The sequence below is a fragment of the Macrobrachium nipponense genome, chromosome 36 (genome assembly GCF_015104395.2).
Source record: "Macrobrachium nipponense isolate FS-2020 chromosome 36, ASM1510439v2, whole genome shotgun sequence".
Taxonomy (NCBI): Eukaryota; Metazoa; Arthropoda; class Malacostraca; order Decapoda; family Palaemonidae; genus Macrobrachium; species Macrobrachium nipponense.
This window is the reverse complement of record NC_087220.1, coordinates 32,050,162-32,072,519: the sequence shown is the minus strand read 5'-3', so window position 1 is coordinate 32,072,519 and position 22,358 is coordinate 32,050,162. Positions and strand designations below refer to the sequence as shown.

At 44.0% G+C, this 22,358-nt stretch overlaps 1 protein-coding gene across 4 annotated transcripts in view; it reads right to left on the bottom strand.

Annotated features, from left to right (window-relative positions):
- The window catches only part of LOC135203551 (CDAN1-interacting nuclease 1-like), a 54,982-nt gene that overhangs the window by 13,028 nt on the left and 19,596 nt on the right, over positions 1-22,358 (bottom strand). The window lies entirely within an intron of this gene.

Here is a 22,358-nt window from a genome sequence, read left to right as displayed (position 1 = left end):
GTTTGAGACAAGTCATAGTTTAGAAATATGACTTGTCATATTTCTAAACTCTTTCTTCTGGGCTCACCCATAGTGAGTCATTCTTTAAAGACATGACCATGGAACAAAATATGATATTGTTATGTTACAATAAAGTTTCATACATACTTACCTGGCAGATATATACATAGCTAAGACTTCGTCGTCCCCGACAGAAATTCAAATTTCGCACCACTCGCTACAGGTAGGTCAGGTGATCTACCGGCCTGCCCTGGGCGGCAGGACTAGGAACCATTCCCGTTTTCTATCATATTTTCTCTCTTCCACCTGTCTCCTGCGGGGAGGCTGGGTGGGCCTTTAATTGTATATATCTGCCAGGTAAGTATGTATGAAACTTATTATAACATAACAATATCATTTTTCATACAATCAACTTACCTGTCAGATATATACATAGCTGATTGGCACCCTTTGGTGGAGGGTAAGAGACAGCTACTTTATGGAATAGACAGGTAAACAACATATGTTGTAGGTATAAATAAAACCTTGGTTCCTACCTGATAGGTGGTAGACTTCGTGGGTGTTTGCCCAATAGTCTGCATCACCTCAAGAAACTTTAGCGAGATATATGATCTATGGCCAAGAGTTCTTGTGGGTCTGCCGAAGGGGTCTTATCCGCTTACTCGGCAGAGCCTGAAAGGACTTTGTCAATGGGTGCTGATCCACTTATATGACAATACACCTTATGAAGGAGCACACAACCAATCCCAACCACCTGATCCTAACCACATGTTAGAAATAAAGATTGTTCCGAGTTATCCCAAACTCTTCACAACAACCATAACTCAAAAAACACACTACGCACACATACATAATTTTCTAAAAAAATTTTTTATACTCATCTAATTAGATATGACAAGAGTCTCTTACTGAACAACATAGACGGCCGCCCGTGCTAAACCAAGTCCTTCTTGTTAGAAGAGACTCCAGACCATATCTAAAAAGAAGGAAAGTATATACTTAAGGATTGGTGTCGGCTCCCGTACCCAGGATCGTATCCGCCGATACGAAAGGACCCAGAGAAAAACACTTCTCATAGGTCACACGAACGTCTTTCAAGTAATGAGATGCAAATACTGAGTTGCATCTCCAAAATGTCGTATCTATGATGTTTTTAAGTGACATATTCTTATGAAACGAGAGAGACGTTGCTACTGCTCTCACTTCATGAGCTTTCACTTTCAACACTCGAAACTCTTCGTCACGACAGACCTTATGCGCGTCTGTAATGACGTTCCTCACAAAGAATGCCAGAGCATTCTTGGACATCAGTCTTGTGGGGTCTTTTACCGCGCACCAAAGACCTTGTCTAGAGCCTCCCATCTGATGCTTTCTCTGAAGGTAGAACTTCAGAGCTCTTACAGGGCATAGAGACCTCTCTGCTTCTCTTCCTACGAGACTCGATATGCCTTTGACTTCGAATGACTTAGGCCAGGGATTCGTGGGATTCTCGTTTTTAGCTAAAAACAGGGTCTTAAACGAGCAAATAGCTGAGTCTCCCTTGAATCCTACTTTATCCTGCAGAGCATGTAATTCACTAATTCTCTTTGCCGTAGCTAAAGATAATAGGAATAAGCCTTTTCTGGTGATGTCTCTAAACGATGCCAGATGAGGAGGTTCGAACCTTTCGGATGAAAGGAACTTGAGAACCACGTCTAGGTTCCAGTTAGGAGGGACCGGTTCCTTAGACTTTGAAGTCTCAAAGGATCTTATGAGATCGTGGAGATCTTTTGGTTATCTGCCAGATCTAATCCTCTATTCCTGAAGACTGCCGAGAGCATACTTCTGTATCCCTTTATTGTGGATACAGCTAGATGAGATTGCTCTCTCAGGAATAGAAGGAAATCCGCAATTTCCGCTACAGAGGTAGTGGAGGAGGACAACTTCTAAGTTCTACACCACCTTCTAAAAAACCTCCCACTTTGACTGATATACTTGCCTAGTGGAGGTTCTGCGGGCTCTCGCGATCGCACTTGCAACTTCGCGAGAAAACCCTCTCGCTCTGATGAGTCTTTCGATAGTCGAAAGGCAGTCAGAGCGAGAGCGGGGAGGTTTTGATGATACCTCTTGAAGTGTGGCTGTCTGAGAAGATCCATCCTTCTTGGTAGGGATCTGGGAAAGTCTACGATCCACTCCACCACCTCCGTGAACCAATCTTGAGCCGGCCAAAAGGGGGCTATCAATGTCATCCTCGTCTCCTTTGAAGCCACAAACTTTTTCAGTACTAGTCCCAGGATTTTGAATGGAGGAAAAGCATAGACGTCTACGTGAGACCAATCCAGCAGGAAGGCGTCTACCATAAGAGCTCTGGGGTCTTCCACGACCGAGCAAAAGACTGCCAGCCTTTTGGAGATGAATGTGGCGAAGAGATCCACATGAGGGGTCCCCCACAGAGACCAGAGATCTTGACACACCTCTTCGTGTAGGGTCCACTCTGTATGAAGGACCTGGTTCCTCCTGCTGAGTCTGTCCACCCTCACATTCTTTACTCCCTGAACGAACCTTGTAAGAAGGGAGATGTTCCTCTGAGACGTCCAAAGTAAAAGATCTTTCGTCAGTTCGTAAAGGAACGAGGAGTGAGTCCCTCCTTGTTTTCGAATGTAGGCAAGTGCCGTGGTGTTGTCCACATTTACTTGCACTACTTTGTTCGAAACAAGAGGTTCTAGACTCTTCAAAGCCAGGTGTACGGCGAAGAGCTCTTTGCAGTTTATGTGCCAAGACACCTGCGCTGTTTCCCAGGTGCCTGACACCTCCTTCGAGCCTAATGTTGCTCCCCAACCTTTCTCCGACGCGTCGGGAGTTACAACACTAGTCTGGGTTCTGGATTTTTATAGAGATCCCTTTGTTCTCTTTCAGAGGGGGCAACCACCATTCCAAGTGCGGTCTTATCTCCACTGGAATGGGAAAGGCGTCTGAAAGTTGTCCAGTTTTCCAACTCCAAGACCTCTTGAGGAAGAATTGAAGCGGACGTAAATGAAGTCTTCCTAGCGGGAAGAACTGTTCGAGCGAGGAAAGGGTCCCTAGAAGGCTCAACCTTCCCCTCGCCGACGTCTGTTCCTTCCTTAAGAATAGAGAGACTTTCTGCAAACCTTTTGCGATTCTCTCTTGCGAAGGAAATACTCGAAAACCCCGAGAATCCATCTGAATCCCCAGATAGACTAAGTTCTGTCTGGGGGTCAGCTGCGACTTCTCGAGGTTCACGAGTAATCCCAACGCTCTGATCAGGTCTAAAGTTAACGTAAGGTCCTCCAAGCACTGTCTCTCTGATCTGGCCTGATGAGCCAGTCGTCCAGATACAGAGAGATATTTACTCCTTTGAGGTGAAGAAACCTCGCCACATTCTTCATCAGGCTTGTGAAGACCTGAGGAGCTGTGGAAAGGCCGAAACACAAGGCTCTGAACTGAAAGATCCTTCCCCCCGTCATGAAACGGAGGTATTTCTTCGATGAAGGGTGGATCGGGACGTGAAAATAGGCGTCCTGGAGATCTAGAGACACCATCCAATCTCCTTGTCGCAAATGGACGCAAAAGAACTGAGGCGAAAGGTCTCCATCGAGAACTTCTCCTCGTGAAACAAATTTGTTCAGAGAGCTGACGTCTAGTACTGGTCTCCGCCTCCCGAGGCCTTCGCAACCAGAAAAAGGCAATTGTAAAACCCCGGGGAGTTTTGATCCAGTACTAGTTCTATCGCTCTCTTGTCCCACATCTGCTCCACCATCGATCGAAGAGTATCCCTCAGCACAGGATCCTTGTACTTGGCTGTTAGTTCCCGCGGTGTTGACATTAGGGGAGGAGTGTTCAGGAAAGGGATACGATATCCCTTCCTTATTACAGACATCGATGAAGCGTCTGCGTTTATAAGTGCCCAGGCCTCCACAAATCCCAGGAGCCTGGCACCTACTGGTGCTTGGAGGAGAGAAGCATCACTTTCCCTTTTAAAGGGACGAAAGGCAGACCTACCTCTCTTCTCAGGAGCCTTCCTTCTTGCGGGAGCTCTGGAGGTCTGGGCCACCTCGAAAGGGCTGAACTGAATGTACTCGGTCCTTTCTTGTCCGTTGCAGTAGCAGGTTTCTTCTTCCTTGCTGACTGTGTCAGAAGGTCTTGAGTCGCCTTCTCAGTTAACCCCTTCAGCACTGGGACGTACACATGTACGTCTTTTACGGTACAGTAATAAAAGACCGGGACGTACGCGTGTACGTCTTTCATCCCTCCTCGAAAAGCAAAGCGTTTTCTTTAGCTTGGATGGTTTCCAGACACAGTATTGTGTACGAGAGAGGTGCTGAAGCTCCACCCACAATTCATTCTAACCAATGAGCGTCCGATGGACGTCGTGACGTCATTTTCATATGGGATATTAGGAGGGGTACTGGCCAACATATACCAGTGCGCCTCAGGCTATTATCTGAGAAGGATGAATACAATTTTGTCCGTAAACCATGTAGATTTGAATTCCAAATCTTTTTCCCCTTTTGATTGCAGTTATTTTGTTTTTTTTTTTTTCAGTATCATGTCAGATGATAGTGTTCAGAGTCAGGGTCTGAGTACCTGCCAAATCTATCAGATGATGATTATAGTGATAATTTTTTAGAGGTTGACAGTGACAACGAGTGTTTGGAAGACATTGAACCTCTTGTCGATGAAGGCTGGCAGTTCATAACTGATCCATCTTGTGACTTGCGCCCAGACCCACCCCCCCCTGATTCACGGAGGGTGGCAATGGGATTCCTGCTTATACACCAGATTTCATCTGCTTACGTGATGCATTTTTTTTCCTTTTTTGTGGTGATGTAATTGACAAATTGTGTGAATGGATGAATGCTCGGGCAGAGTAGTACTTTCATTCAACAGGAAAGCGTAAGGTGAAAGGACTTCTATGGAGGCCTGTTACTTGTGATGAGATGTGTTTTTTATAGCTTGCTGATGATAATGGGGGGTGAATAAACTGCCCCATATGTTATATACGTATTGGTCACGAGATGCTGTTGCTTTTTTTATCATATTATTATTATTATTACTATTATTACTGTTTTATTATTATTATTATTATTACCAGCTGCCTACATCATTGATGTATATGCTGTTTCTGTATGAAACCTAGGAATAACTGTTTCAGTAAGAAAACTAGTACTGCTATTACCACTACTACTATTTTACTACTACTTTACTACTTTTTCTGCTACTTTATTTCTATTACTTTACCTGCTATTTCTACTACTTTATAACAGTTCCTACTTCTGCAATTACTTTTTCTACTAAATATTCCTATTTTTTCCGATATTCTTACTATATTTTTTGTATTTTTTGACAATGGGGTAAAAAATATTCATTGATATCCATACACACAATGTTTTCACATAATAATATGAAGGAAAAATATGAATAACATAAAATTTAGTGGGAGCAAGTAATGATTGATACTCGCGGTCGACAGGGGGGTCTCATGCGGTATGCAAGCATTAGCAGCAATGTAGCAGGCCAGTGGCGAAGGGGTTAATGAACGAGAAATGTCTTTCACTAACTGAGAAGGGAACAAAAAGTCAGACAAAGGAGAGTACAGTAGAGCTGCCTCTGAGAGTGGGAGACCGCCTTGGTCAAAAAGGCACTATACACTGTCCTCTTTTTAAGAAGACTGCTCCAAATAAAGAGGAGATCTCAACCGAGCCATCCTGAACCGCTTTGTCTATACAAGACAAAATACACAGAAGGACTTCTGGTTCGAGTCCTTCAGAATCATGGGCTTTCTTGGACATCACCCAAGGGACCAATCCAAGAAGTTGAAAACTTCAATACATGAAAGAGTCCCTTGAGGAATTGAATTGAATTTATAAATTTTGTGGCCATTTGCCACGCGCCGGAGCCAAAGGCCATTCAGCGCATATATATCAACAAGATATTTAGTTCTAAAAAACAAAGGTATACATAATTAATCCAAATTATTAAAATAAACTTCATATTAAAATACTCAATTAAAATATCATAAAACAAATGGATTTCCTTAAGAAATTTAAAAATCTCTTCTACGGGAGCACCTCTCCTAAAATATCTGACAAAGGTTTGTTGGTGAAACCAAACCGACGTCTATGATTAAAATAAAGAGGACAGTCAACAAATATATGCCTCACTGTAATGCCAACATTACAATTGGAGCATTGAGGAACCTGCCTCTCTGCTCCACTAGTTAAAGATACCGGGGGGAGTTAAAAAAGTATGCCCTCTACGCAGGCGTGTTAAAAACTATACTAGATCTTCTATCCATCCCCAACAGAAGGGGACCAGGGATGAACAGAAGGTTCTGATCGATTTCAGCTTTAAATTACTATTCAAGTTGGACCAGTGATTCTGCCACTTAGTCCTACAAAATGATTTCAATAAAAAGTGTTTTAAAATCTTCACAGGGAACCCTCACAGAGTGGGAAGCCCGGGAGGGAACTGATGCTTAGCGGCTGTATCAGCCAGCTCATTACCACGAATTCCCACATGCGAGGGAACCAACAAAACTTCACACCGATGCGTTTTCGAGAATGCAGGAGGGACCAGCCAATCCTGCACCTCTTGGACGAGTTGATTAGATGGCGTCAACTTCTGGAGTGCAGCTAGGGAACTGGGAATCACAATAAATAATATAAGAGTCCCCAGTGCTACCTGTACTAAAAATAAATTTCAAAATGCTAAAAATAGCAAAAATCTCTGCATTAAAAATTGAGAATTTAATAGGGAGGCTTTTTGTAATTGTTCCTGTCACCGACGATGACAGAAACATCCAACTCCATTTGCTGATTTTGATCCATCTGTATATACAAGAAAGCAATCGAGTTACTATGCTCAGAAAACATGGGCAAGAAGCAACTTTTAAGCTGAACACTTGAGCTGATCTTTTTGTTGTCTATAACTTGGCAAATATCTAAAGGAGGCCTACACCAAGGAGGGAATTTAGAAAATGTAGTTTCCATAACAGTGGAGGAATAAGGCCTACCTCTCTCGCACTTATGTTTAATCTAACTTCAAGGGGCTTAGGCAATGTAGGTTTAGTTGGTGTCTGTCAACAGGATGTTTTATATACTTAAAATTTGGATTAGATTGAGAGGTTAGTGCTCTTGACAAATATCGGAGACCTTGTTCCTCCCTCCGAATGAAAAGAGGAAGAAAACCAGAGTCTACATAAAGGCTCTCAACAGGAGATGTTTTAAAAGCACCTGTACAAATACGCAATGCCATATTGTGTACTACAATCCAGCTTACCTAACAAGGTCTTACATGCAGAGCCATAAACCTGAGATCCATAATCAATCTTACTCAAGCATAGTGCCTGATAAATTCTTAATAAAAGTAGTACGGTCTGCTCCAAAATTCAGGTTACTAACAAACTTTAAGAATATTGCACCGCTGTTTAACATTTACTACAGTCTCATTTATATGTTCAGCAAAAGTCAATTTTTTGTCAAAAATAATTCCTAAATATGACTTTGAATTTATCTTCATAAAGCAAGATAGAACCTTCTAAAAATAGGTTGGAACCTCTTCCCTTCTTCGTGTTCTGCAAAAAACGTATAGCTTTAGTTTTTTCTGCAGAAAATTTGAAACCTTTACTATTAGCCCAGGAAAGTAGCAGCATTAATTGCAAACTGAATTTTAGTACAAGCTTCAACTGCAGTAGCTCTACTACAGACGATAACAATATCTTTATCCACGCGAATGCTTGACCAGTTACTCCAACAGGGAGAGTTCAAGTAAAACCATTAATGGCAATATTAAAAAAAGGTTGGACTAAGCACACTCCCTTGTGGAATGCCTTCTTCTGAAGATACTTCTGATGAGAAGGTAGAGCCAATTCTAACTTTAAGGTACCTGTCAGACAGGGAAGTCTTTGGCAAAATTAAACATATTGCCACCAATACGCCATTCAACCAGCTGCATTAAAATACCAACCCTCCAAGTAGTATCAAATGCTTTTTCCAGATCAAAGAACACGGCAATTGTTTGATTTTGGACTGCAAAAGCATTCTGAATCTCACGTGTGAGACATAATAAGGGATCCAATGTACTTCTATTCTTGCGAAAGCCAAATTGCCTCTTCGACAACAGGTTCTTTGTTTCTAATAACCATATCAGACGAAAATTCACCATTCGTTCATAAATCTTGAAGACACAGCTGGTAAGAGCAATAGGCCTATAACTTTGGGATGACTAGGGTCCTTTCCGGGTTTTAAAAAACGGAAACTATGACAGAGTTTTTCCACAACTTGTATGAAGTCCCTGAGCACCAGAATTCATTTAAAACATCGACAAAGAATTTTTTGACCCCAGAGGTAAATGAGAAATCATGGCATAAATAATATCATCTTTCTCCAGGTGATGTTGGAGAGGACAAAGATAAGGCATATTCGAATTCGACAATACTAAATGGAAGGTTATATGCCTCAGAGTTAGAACAAACAGGCGGATTAACTATAGTCATGTTTCTAATATTGCGAAATTCAGGGAAGTAGTGACTGGGGCTTGAAATGCTGGAAAAGTGCCGAGCAAAAGCCTCTGCCACCTCTCTTGCATCCGATATAACTACCAAGTTGATTTTCAAAATCGGTAAAGGAGAAGGGGAAAATTTCCCTAGTAATTTACGGATTCTATCCCAAACCAGAGAAAGTGGCGAGTTATACTTTAATTCTGATAGTACTTAATGAAGGATTCCCTCCTTGCTTCTTTAAAGACACGCTTTGTTTGGCGAGGTTTTTCTTGTATATTATTCTATTACTAAGACAGGACTCCTTCGATATCGCTTGTAACTAGCTCTTGCAATTTTCCTACTCAAGGCACATTTACTATTACCACCAAGGTACAGTGGACGACGGGGGTTTCCCTGATGTTTTAGGAATTGACATCATTGCCCCTCCAATCATATACTAGCGAGATATTCATAGGCAGCTGAGGGGCAAGGAAATTCATTGGCCTTACGATTGACTTGAGTAGATTTTTCATACAGCTGCCAATCTGCCTCCTTTATCTTCCACTTGGGTAAAGATGGGGAGGGTATATTTTGTACATACTTAAGATGGATGGGATAGTGGTCACTTCCATAGAGATTATCATCCACTGACCACTTATAGTCTAATCGTAATGACGACGAACATATTGTAAGATCAATTGCTGAACTAGAGTTATGGGCTACATCAAACCTTGTAGGAGAACCGTTGTTCATTAAAACTACATCATTGCAATCTATTAATCTTTCAATTATAAGACCACGGTGATCACACCTACCTTCCCCCCACAAAGTATGTTTTGCATTAAAATCCCCCATCAGAATGAAAGGCTGAGGTAGTTGGTCTAAAACTGATTGCAAATCTTCAACCTCTAATTGTCTTGATTGCCAGCTCTGTCCACCAATCGAGTTTCTAGGCCAGGTTCTAGATAAAGCGAGCACAGAGTGACCCATTTATTGATGAAAATCTGTGTTGCACAAGCTTGCAGTATGGAGTCTAATTTGATAACTTTTTGTGGTAATGACTTGGCCGCAATAATACATGTACCACCATGAGAACGTTCACCTACAGTGGTGGAGATCTGTGAAAAATAAAGTTCTGTCCACAGTTAGGAGAAACATTACCAAGTTTAGTCTCTTGCAAACAAAGGGCAGCTAAATTATGCTCCTTGAAAAGGACCCGGACCTGTTCTCTGTTTGAATGAAAACCTCGTATGTTCCACTGACATAGAGCCATTATTTACTATTAATTTTTTTTTTTTTTTTACTTTTTGGACTTGGATTGGGCTGGTCTGGAAAGACTTGGTCTTGGTCTTTGTTTCATAGAAGAACTTGGCAGATCCTCAAGAGACCTGCTATTTCCTCTCTTGGGAACCCTACTATGGTGTGGGAATATAGGTGGAGATGATGAAGGAGTGCGGGGTCTCTTATTTCTAAGAGGCACCGTCTCTGCAGCGTGCACCTGAGCCTTATGAGGTGCACTGATCAAGGTGTCATTCTGGGACATACCCAGATCAGGCAGTGAAGCTGCCTGTGAGGCTTCTACATCAGAACCCGAGAGACTCCCAGAAGCCCAGAGGAGGCCCATCGGGAGGGGACAAAGGGGCTTCTTGGATGAAGGCGGAGATGCTGAACGTACTTCGAGCTCAGAAGGGGATAGCTGAAGCTTTGGCTTGAAGTTGGCATCCTAGTTTGATCATTTTTTATTCGATTTTCCAATTTTCACTACATCACTATATTGAGGTCTTGGGAACAAAAGTCTTTTTGCCAGGCCAATACTTAGATGTTCAGCATGAGCTTTCTCTATGGCTGCCACTTCTTTTTAAATGACTCACATTCCTTATGCCTTGCATTATGATTTCCCTTCCACAATTTACATAATATTGGATTAGAACATTCGCCTTCATGCTTTTGTAAAGAGCAGGCAGCACATAACTGGTTTCGAGTACAACCTTTGACGAGTGGCCATATCCAAAACATATGAAGCATTGGAGTGGTCTATGCTTAAAAGTCTAACATGAAATCTCTCCTTGTCAACATATACATAATCAGGAACTTCTTCATTAGTGAAAGTGAAAATAATCATTCTTGACCTTGGAACCTTGAAAATCTTCCACACTTTATCATCACACATTTCCAGCAATTCCTCGTCAGACCGTTCGTATAGGTCTTGACTAAAACCACCCCTCCCTTAGCATACTAAAACTATAGTGTGGTTTGACCTCTTTTATCATATTAGTATTTTTCAGTTTAGAGATCATGTGGCCTTGTCTATAAGACTTTGCATGGACCAAAAAGCTGTTCTTTCCAAATCTAGTAATATCTGAGTTGGTCATTGTTCCTACCCAATGTTCTTAAAATGTTTCCTGAAGTGGAAAAGATTACAAAAGTCTGATTTTGTTGAAACAATCAGCCACCTGGCAGGTAGAGGTGTCCTCACCTTACGTTTCCCATCTGAAGTTTCCTGACTGACTCTAGCTGGATAAAAGGAATCTACTTCAATATTCTGGGCATTTTATGTATTAATACACACTTTAATTTTTCCTTAGTGAACACTTGAAAGCATTCATGGCATTCTTATGAGTAGTAACTCAATCCAAACCCTCCAATATGCAAAAATCTTCAGTTTCACAATACTTAATAACTTTAATTTCACCATATCTTCCAAACATTTCCATAAATGCAAACACAATTTAAATCTGAGGAGAGAGAATCAACATAAAGGATTCTCTCACCACTACTAGAACTTTCCATAGCCACATCCAAGGTCTTGCCATGGGTCGTCTTCTGTATAATTGAATTTCTATAGGATTGTCCCTTGTCCGTGCCAGAGGTCGAAGAGGAGGTAGTGTCAGGAGGTCGCATTGTCCGGGGGAGTTTATCATAGGGTCGTTATTCATTAATCCTTAAGCAGAAATTTGAAAAACCTACTGCAAATCAGGCAGAAAACCAGGCCCCCCCAGGCACCAACCCCTCTCTCACCAAAGACACTCAGCAGAGACTGATCCCATATGTCCACTCCTACCCTACCCCGAAGGGATAGCTCTACCATAACATGAGTGGCTCAAGTGTAAGCAAAACCCGCTTGATAGGACTGAGGGCATAACTAGTATGCAATCATCCCCATTCATGTTACAATAGAGGGCACACCGGAAAGAATGCAGAGAGTCCTACCGTAGAGACTATACCTCCCCGGATTCCGCAGGCAAGTCCCCCATAGGTAGTTCCGCCCCCGATGGATATTGCTATGAATCATATCAACATCCTCAGGGTCCAAACATACTCAGAGGCGACCAAAACCTCTACAGTCTCTGCCATTTGGATCAAGAAAGAGCCAATGCGCAAGAGCCCAGCCCCTGCCCAACCCGTAAGAAGGTTTTAGTGAAGAAGGGGGGGACAGCTAGGTTGAGCAACTGAGTTAAAGATAGTAGAAGAGAGGAAACAAATTTAAGTAAGAGAAAAATTGAGACTTTTGGATTCGAACTGGGAGATATTTCTCCCAGTTCGAAAGCCCTCTTGCCGCTATGCATTTTCAGCAGTCAGCTGAAATGCATAACTTCGTCAAGGCAGTCTCAAATCAAGAGGGAGTCCCTTGAGGAGATGGTCCAGTTCTGAAATGCCCCAAGTTATACGGGCAGAGTTCAAAACTTGTCTACGTGAAGCGTCAACTAAGGTCGAAAAGTCCGCTTCTGACGAAGACGGAAGAGAAATACCCATAATTCTCTCCCGTCTGATACCAAATGCCTCTTTTACCAGCTAGTCTCGCTGGAGGCATGCAGAAGACCGTTCTTACCAACTCCTTCTTCGACTTCATCCATGAGTCTAAAGACTGAAGAGCCCCCTTCATCGAAATGGCGGGCTTCATTCTAAGAAAAGACGAAGATTTCTTCGTCTTTGCACTCGAGAAAAGAGAGCGCGGAAAAGGAGGAGAGGCAGGAGTCAAGTCGTCTCCATACTCCTCTAGAAGCAAGGCTGTCAAAACTTTATAGTTCGACAGTCCTTCTCTTCCCTGATACTCCTCCTCCGAGTTTACTTCTAACTCGGGGTCTAGATGAGTCTCCGCTGACAATTCAGTACGTCTTTCCTCTGGAGGAGACAAACTCCTGATAGGAGAGGGGCTAAGGGAATGATATTCCTTCCTCTTCACAGTTTTAATAGTCTTGGAAGGCGCCAACAGCCTAGGCTTCTCTCCATAAATGGATGACGCTTCCCGCTTGGATGACGCTTCTCGTCCGCCAAGCGTCCTGGCTGACGCCTCCCGCTTGTCTGGCTGCTGACGTCTGGATGACGCCTCGCGCCTGGAAGATGCTTCGCTCTCAACAGGCGTCCTAACTGGCGCCAATACCTTGGTTGGAGCCTCGCGCTTATAAGCAGCTTTAAATGACGCTTCATGCCTAGAAGACGCCTCACGTCTATCTGGCGTTACGTGTCTGCCGTAAGATTCTCCTGATCTCACTCTCGAAACCGAAGCCTCTGCGATATGTTTGGAAGCTTCACGTCTGCATGACGATCTCGCTTTGCAGGGGAGAGAGGACGAGACTTCTTGATTGGAAGAGCAACGTCCTTCCTACGAGGAGGATCCCTCGCTAACACTCCCACCAAAGAGGCTAGTTGCTCCTGTACTGCAATGAGAATCTTCCTTGAAGCTTCTCCCACGTCATCTTCAATCGGGGGAGAAGTAGGAAAGTGTTCTTCCACGTCCACGTCGGGTGACGCTGACGCCACCTTCGCCTTCTTAATAGACGAGGGTGCTTCATCTGAGAAACGCTCCGGGCTCGAATCTAATTCAGGTTCTTTCAAATGCCGTTTCAGAGGCCTAGATAAATCCCACTCCTTCCACCCTCGTTTAGGTGAGGGAGAGGGAGAGGATGAGAAACACTCACGCAGGACGCTTTTTCTAAAGCGCCCCTGAGCAGCCTGCAACGAAACAGAGCCTGCTGAAGGGACGTCTGACCGTTGGGATTCCCCACGACCTCCTTAAGGCTTCGACTTTCCTTCTCCTCTGGGCATGGGAGCTTGGAAGAGGTCTAGGCCTGGGAGCGTAGCAGGGACGATCAAATGCCCCCTCCACAACACTGGGAGAACTCACTTCACTGTAATGCTCACTTTCACTAGCCTTACCTTGTAAGTCCGCCATTTTGGACTTCATCTGCCGAATTGTAGCTTTCAGATCGGCGATTTCCGAGGCCGATTCCGAAAGTAAAGCTTGTGAATTAGACAAATAGGAGAATCCAAATCATCAGGATTAGAATAAGGATCAATCAAAGACTCAATAGGCCTTGTGTTACTCACACCTTTCAGACGTCTAACCCTACCCCTCCCTCCCTCTAACTTCTTCAAATAAGAAGTTAAAGTAAAGTCTTCATTCTTCTGCATTTAATCCCTCACATTCATGACAAGTATTAGTAGCAGAACATGAAACCCCCTACATTTACGACATACAGTGTGAGGATCACCGAAGCTTTCGGTATCCTCACCCTGCAGCCTACATTCACACACATTCTCACACTCACATTTGAATCAGACATACTGAGAAAATTCCAAAAAGCAAGTCCAAAATCAGTCCACAGTAGCGAATGCCAAAAACACGATCCAGATTCGTCACAAAAAGCCGATAAACGATGATCAAAGGATGAAATAAGAATCTAAGTCAGGGAGGTAATAGCAACAATGTTGATACCACCGGCGACAGAGAAAATATGATAGAAAACGGGAATGGTTCCTAGTCCTGCCGCCCAGGGCAGGCCGGTAGATCACCTGACCTACCTGTAGCGAGTGGCGCGAAATTTGAATTTAATGTATGACACTTACCTGGCAGGTATATATATAGCTATATTCTCTGTTCCACCTGGCAGAAATTTCAAAAACTCGCGGCAAACGCTAGTAACCTATTAGTAGTTCAGGCAACCACCACCCCGTTACCGTGGCGCTAGCGCTAGGAACCGTTCCCAATTGGGCCAGATTTTCTCTGCCAGCCGAACCGGCAACATTGTTGGTGGTTCCCTGCTAGGATTTTCATTCTCGTTGCTGACTTTTCATGGATCTTTGGTATTGTACTCGGAAACGTTAGCTTGGCATTCGCTTTGGATTGTTCTTTAAAGACAGAGAAGGAATGGAAGATATTTATGAAATATGTTGAGAGGCTTGAGAAAGATCGTGTAAGGAGATCTGTTTCTCGTAGTGAGAATCGAATTCTTCTAGTAAAAGGAGGAGTGAAGTATTTCCTCTCCAGCTCCTTCTAACGTAGAATTGGTAGTCCTTCTCCCCAGGTATCTCCTGCGCCCGCTGCTGTATCGGAGGAGGCGAACGATACACATATTGTGAAGGTGTTTGCTGCCCTTGCTCCATGGGCGACCAGATACAGCGACTTACGGATAAAGTTAGTGCTTTTGATGTCAGTGAAAGTGTAGTGGAGGGGGCGTTCTGATCGTCTCTCTCGCGCTCCTAGACCTAGACCTCTGTCAAGCTCCCAGACCCAAGGGAGAAGGCATGTCGACAGTCGAAGGGAGGCGAGAGAGGTTTTGTCGCGGTCAGGCGTCCTTCGAACAGTCCTGTTGCAAGTTCCCAGGCTGTTGCAGTTCGCCGCAGAAAAGGCGTAACTGGGAAGTGTGCGTCCTCGGATGGTTCGACTTCCGAGCAGGAACGTCGGTATGCAGTTGTGTCTCGCCCCTCAAGAGGACTTTCAGGACATCAACGCTCTCGAGAGACATGCTCAAGATCGTGAGGCTTGGAGTAGTCCTGAGGTGTTTGTCCTCTCGGAAGACGGGGACGCAGTTTCCGATCAAGAGGAGGATTTTTCGTGCTAAAGAGGACTCAGTACGTCCATTCCCGTCCTTGGATTTTGATGAGAGACTCTCCTCCATCTTCTTGTGTATCTTCCCTCGTCTTTCTCCGTCGGGTAGAGTACAAGATCGCTCTCCGTTACGTCGCAGTCCCGCTCGTATCCTCCTCCTTCGTCCCTACCATTCAGGAAGATAGTACGAAGAGTTTCTTAAGGGAAATGCAGTCCAAGCTGGCAGTTCTTGTGAAGTCTTGGGATGCTCCTGTGCAGGCATCTTCGAGGCGGAAGGACGATTTCCTTCCCGTTAAGTCTTCTAAGAGGGAAGACAAGGACGCGTTCGCCGAGGACTCAGGGCGCACTGGCGCTACGAGGACAGGCGATCGCTTGGTTATTCAGGACGCAGAACGCAGGAAGAAGAAAATGGTTTCGGAAGAAGCAGGACGCAAACGTCAGGACTCGGGATCAATTGTGGACGCAAGACGCAGGCGACAGGAAGCAGACGTGTCTACGATGGACGCAGGACGCAGGTCGGCAGGACAGCGAGAGCGCAGGACGCCGATTCCTCGTTAGCCGCAGGACGCAGGCGGCAGGACGTTATTCCGTCAGCGAAGCGTCAACACGACAATGATTTACAAGACATTTCTTCAGCAGAAGAGGAATTGGAATTAGTTGAGGAAAAGAATACGGAACCTTCTTCAGATTATAAGGTTCTGACTTCACGTCTTCTTTCTATTTTTGAAGGGGAATTCAAACCGACAGCTCCGTTATCTCCCTTATCACAGTTTTCCAAGACTAGGACTCCAAAGAAGTCCTCTTTCCTTAAGATGACTCTGTCAATTTCGGCGAAGAAGGCCCTTCAACGTGTGAATGACTGGATGAAGGATAAGAAAGAAGCGGGAAAATACTCTTTTGTTTTTCCACCAGCTAAGTTAGCATCGAAGTCAGGAGTATGGTACGCTACTGGAGAAAGTCTAGGCCTGGGAGTACCTGCCTCCTCCCAGGGGGACTTCTCCAGTATAGTAGACAGCTCACGCAGACAGGCGTTACAGTCTGCTAAGGTCTGGTGGACGTCTTCAGAGTTTGACCATCTTTTTAAAGGGATTTTTAGGACTTTCGAAGTCTTCAATTTCCTGGATTGGTCTTTGGGAGCACTGGGCGAACTCCCTATAAGAAAGAAGAGATTCGCAGGATATAGAAACAGCTAAGAGCATTATGTCCTGCATGGACCAAGCTCTGAGAGACGGAACGAATGAACTGGCTTCTTTGTTCACAGCAGGAGTACTAAAGAAGAGATCGCTGTTGTGTTCTTTCGCTTCAAAAGGAGTTTCTAACTCTCAGAAATCGGAGTTGCTGTTCTCTCCCCTTTCGAAACAGCTGTTTCCTTCAGAGGTGATTAGGGATATAGCTCTCTCCCTTTCTCAGAAGGCCACTCAAGATCTTCTCTCGTCTTCAGTTAAGAAGTTCTTACCATCCAAGTTGGTTAAGAAAACTCCAAAGGAAACTAGGCCTTCGCAACAGCCCTTTCGAGGCAGAACATTCGCTCGACCCGCCTTTAGGGGTAAGAGAGTACCCACTAAAAGAGGAGCCAAGACCACCTCTAAAGAATGAGATTTCAGTCCTCCAGACGACAGTGGGAGCCAGACTTCAAGGTTTTTGGGAAGTTTGGCAGAACATGAAGGCAGATCCCTGGGCTGTCAACGTAGCTTGGAAGGGTACAAGATTCCTTTCTTGAAGAGACCTCCTCTCTCAACATCTCCGAGAGCCCTCGGGGCAAATTACAACGATTTAGTGAAGAAAGCGGCTCTGTGGGAGCAAGTAGCTTCCATGCTAGAGAAAGGAGCCATAGAGCCTGTTCTGGATCACGAATCTCCGGGATTTTGGTTTTACAACCGGTTGTTCCTGGTGCAAAGTCCTCGGGAGGTTGGAGGCCAGTTCTGGACGTAAGTCAACTGAATCTTTTCGTAGAAAAGACCAAGTTTCACTATGGAGACGAACGATTCAGTACTGGCAGCGGTACGTCCAGGGGACTGGATGGTGACCCTGGACTTACAAGACGCATACTTTCATATTCCGATTCATCCAGGAAGCAGGAAGTATTTAAGGTTTGTGATTCAAGACAGGGTCTTTCAGTTCAAGGCCCTGTGCTTCGGCCTTTGCACAGCCCCCCAAGTGTTCACGAGGATGATGTCCAATGTGGCGAGATGGTTGCATTTAAGAGGGATCAGAGTGTCTTTTTATCTGGACGACTGGTTGATAAGATCCCAATCAAGAAGTCAATGTCTGGAGGACTTGAATCAAACATTGAACTTAGCAAAAGACCTAGGGTCTGGTAGTAAACATGGGAAAGTCTCAATTGGATCCCCAACAACAGATAGTTTATTTGGGGATTCAGATATCGTCAGTGACTTTTCGGGCTTTTCCGTCCCCCGAAAGGCAAGCCCAATGCATTCGGAAGGTGCAGGACTTTCTAAAGAAGGACCGATGCTCAGCAAGAGAGTGGATGAGTCTACTGGGCACACTCTCTTCGCTAGAGAGTTCATTTCTTTAGGAAGACTGCACATGAGACCTCTACAGTTTTTCCTGAAGGATTCATGGCCAAGAAAATTGCAACCGGATTCCTTCCAGTTTCTAATTCCTGCCGAAGTAAAGGAGGAATTAAAGTGGTGGCTAACTCCAGGCAGGTTAGCAAGAGGGATGTCGCTTCAGCAGAAGAGCCCAGACCTCGTCTTGTTTTCCGACGCGTCGGACGCGGGTTGGGGAGCGACATTAGGCCCTCAAGAGGTGTCGGGACTTTGGAGCAAGAAAGAAACAAGTTGCACATAAACAGGAAGGAACTGATGGCAATTTTCTTGGCCTTGAAGCACTTCGAGAGTTGATTCGAGACAAGACAGTGCAGATCAACTCGGACAAACACCAGGCTCTGGCATACATCCGCAAAACAAGGAGGGACTCATCTTTTTCCCTTTACAATCTGGCAAAGGAAGTTCTGCTTGGGCGGAAGAGGAAAGGGTCGTGCTACTACCAGGTTTATACAAGGAGAGAAAAATGTGAGTGCGGACCTGTTGAGCAGAAGAGAACAACTTCTCTCGACGGAGTGGGACGTTGCACATGGAGGTTTGCCAGAGCCTGTGGAAGTTGTGGGGCCGTCCGGTAGTAGATCTGTTTGCGACAGCCAGAACAAAAAGGTTACCAACCTATTGCTCTCGGTTCCAGACCAGGAAGCAGTGGCGGTCGACGCATTCCTGATGGATGATGGACAAACTTAGATGTGTACGCTTTTCCTCGTTCAAGGTACTGGGGAAAGTAATGAAGAAGTTCAGGGAGAGCCAAGGGACGAGGATGACCTTAATAGCCCCGTTTTGGCCGGCCCAAACCAAAAGTTGGTTCACAGAGGTACTGGAATGGGACAATAGATACGCCAAGGACTCTTCCGCTAAGAGTAGATTTACTCAGACAACCCCACTTCGACAGGTTTCACAAGAATACCCTCGCTCTGGGTCTGACTGCGTTCAGACTATCGAAAGTCTTGTCAGAGCGAGGGGATATTCTAGAGAGGTGGCCAGGGCAGTGGCTAGAGCCAGAAGAACCTCAACAATCACAGTATATCAGTCGAAGTGGGAGAATTTCCGGAAGTGGTGTAAGAACAGGAAAGTGTCTTCATCCAGTACCTCTGTGACCCAAATCGCAGATTTCCTTCTATACTTGAGGAAGGAATTGGGCTTGTCAGTTTCGACAATCAAAGGTTATAAGAGTATGCTAACCTCAGTGTTTAGACACAGAGATCTAGACATCTCGAATAACTTAGACCTTAGAGATCTGATTAGGTCATTTGGTACGAAGAAACAACCACAATGCAGGCCACCTGCTTGGAACCTCGATGTGGTCTTGAAGTATTTAACTTCTAGCAAATTCGAGCCTTTAGAGAAATCCTCTCTGAGAGATGTTGCTAAGAAAAAAAACTATCTTTTAGTAGCTTTGGCAACCGCTAAAAGAGCTAGTGAGCTTCAGGCCATATTGAAGAAGGATGGGATGGACATGGCAACGCAGTGTGTTCATTCCAAGAAGGTTTCTTGGCCAAGAATGAGAATCCAGCTAATCTTTGGCCAGATCCTTTGAAGTTTTGGGTCTGTCTGAGTTAGTGGGTCACGAGCAAGAAAGAGTTCTCTGCCCAGTGAGAGCATTGCGGTTTTATATGGAAAGAACAAGAGATATCAGAGGGAATTCTGATGCTCGTGTGTTGTTCAGTTAAAGACCCCAGTAGACCCATGACGAAGAACGCTCTAGCCTTCTTCATGAGAGAGTTAATTAGAGAAGCTCATATGTTGTGTCAAGAGCAGAGCTTTGGTATTTTGAAAGTGAAGGCTCATGAAGTCAGGGCAGTTGCGACTTCATTAGCTTTTAAAAAGAATTTAGCCCTCAAGGAAATTATTGAATCCACATATTGGAGAACTAATTCAATATTTGCGTCTCATTATCTTAGAGATGTTCAGACAACCTTTGATAATTGTCAGACGCTAGGTCCATACGTGTCCTCTGGTACAGTATTGGGCAAAAGGAGTTACTACTCCCATAACCTTCTTTTAAGCTAGTTGATTTTATTAGGTGATGGTGTTTGTGTTTTTGGTCGTCTGAGAAAAGTGTGTTCGGTACTTTTATCAGTTGTTAGTATTATCTGGTGATGGTGTGTGTGTAGTTCAGGTAAATGATCTATTACTAGCTTGAGTGCCGTGGCATAAGAGGGCTGTACGGTTCTGTCAACACATTGGTCACGTCCAGTTGTCAGTTCCAGTCTTAGCTTCTTCAACATACAGGACACTTCCTTGTTGAGAGCTACTAAGGTTTAAGCAGGCTTAGAGGCAGGACCTATGAAGTCAGCTACCTTAGCAGTAAGGAACCTAGAGTTTTAATAATATTTTAATAAATTTTTATACTCTAATAATGTTGCTGTCTTTGACCACCTCCAAATGTGTCAATCAGCTATATATATACCTGCCAGGTAAGTGTCATACATTAAAATGAAGTTTTTATGTTAAAATGATATTGTTATTGTACAATAAAGTTTCATACATACTTACCTGGCAGATATATACTTAGCTATAGACTCCGTCGTCCCCGACAGAAATTCAAATTTCGCTGGCACACACTACAGGTAGGTCAGGTGATCCCGCCGCTGCCGCTGGGTGGCAGGAATAGGAACTATTACCGTTTTAAGCAGATTTTTCTCTTCCACCTGTCTCCTGAGGGGAGGTTGGGTGGGCATACGATCGTATATATCTGCCAGGTAAGTATGTATGAAACTTTATTGTACAATAACAATATCATTTTCATACATTCAACTTCCCTGTCAGATATATACTTAGCTGATTGGCACCTTTGGCGGAGGGTGGGGCAAGAGACAGCTAATTACTGACCTAATAGGTAAACAACATATGTGTAGGTAATACAAGTTAATTAATAATACCCTAGTTCCTACCTGTTTAGGCGAAAGATTTCTTAGCTTGTGCTGAGAAGTCTGCTTCGCCTCAAAAGCTTCAGCGAGGGTGTGCCCTATGGCTGAGAACTCTTGAAAAGGACTGTCAATGGGGTCTTATCCACTTACTCAACAGAACCTAATGGCAATTGTCACTGGGAGTCTTATTCACTTACATGACAATATACCTATGCCTCCTGGCATATAAAGGAGTAAAATACTGATCCCGATCACCCGACCCTAACCGTGGATTAGTAAATATGATTGAAAGGCGTTATCCCCACCAACCTTTCAAACAACCTAAAACTCAACACCAATAATTTTAAAATCACAATATATAAAATATAAGGACAAAAATTAATATTAAGGATCAGTCTTCTCTCCTCCCCTAGCACTGTATCTGCTGATACATAAGGTCCTAGAGAGAAAAACATTTCTCAATATGTCACTCTCACATCTTTCAAGTAAATGTGAGGCAGAACACTGAGTTACATCTCCAATACGTGGCCGCTAAGATGTTCTTCATTGACATGTTTTCTTGTTAAACGACAATGATGTAGCGACTGCACGTACTTCGTGTGCTTTTAACTTAAGGTCTTATATGCCTCACTATCACAGCTCATGTGGGCTTCCGTTATGATGTTTCTAACAAAAAATGCTAAGGCATTCTTTGACATAGCTCTTCTAGGGTCTTTAACTGCACACCATAAACTTTGATTGCAACCCTGCAACTGCTTTTCTTCTTCTGCAGGTAAAATTTCAAAGTTCTCAACAGGACATAAAGTTCTTTCCATTTCATTCCCAACTAATTGAGAAAGGCCTTTTACTTCAAAAGTCCTAGGCAAGCAAGGTCTCGAGGGGGTTTTCATTTTTCGCTAGAAAGAAATAAAGGTTTAAAGGACAATACAGCCGAATCCTTCTTAAAACCCACTTCTATAGAATCAAGCGCTTGCAGCTCACTCACTCTTTTCGCAGTGGCGAGAGCTATTAAGAAAATGCATTTTTCTAGTCAAGTCCCGGAAAGTAGCTTTACGGGAGGTTCAAATCTCTCCGACATAAGGTATTTGAGAACCACATCAGATTCCAACTAGGGGTGAGAGAAGTTCTTAATTTTTTAGTTTCAAATGATTAATCAAATCATGCAGATCTTTGTTATTCTTCTATGTTCAGGCCCCTATTCCTGAACACGCTGATAACATGCTCTTATAACCTTTAATGGTTGACACTGCCAGATGAGATTCTTTTCGTTAAAACAAAAGAAATCAGCAATTTCGGTCACAGAGGTATCGGAGGAGGACAGCTTCTTCGCCTTACACCATCTACGGAAAACTTCCCACTTCGATTGATATATCCGCATGGTTGAGGACCTTCTTGCTCCAGCGATTGCTTTTGCCGCTTCGCGAGAAAAGCCTCTCGCTCTGACCAATCTTTCGATAGTCGAAAGGCAGTCAGAGCGAGAGCGTGGATATTTTTGTGATACCTCTCGAAGTGGGGTTGTTTGAGCAGATCCGTCCTTTCGGAAGAGTCTGGGAAGTCCACTATCCATTCCTGTACCTCTGTGAACCATTCTCTTGCAGGCCAATAAGGAGCGA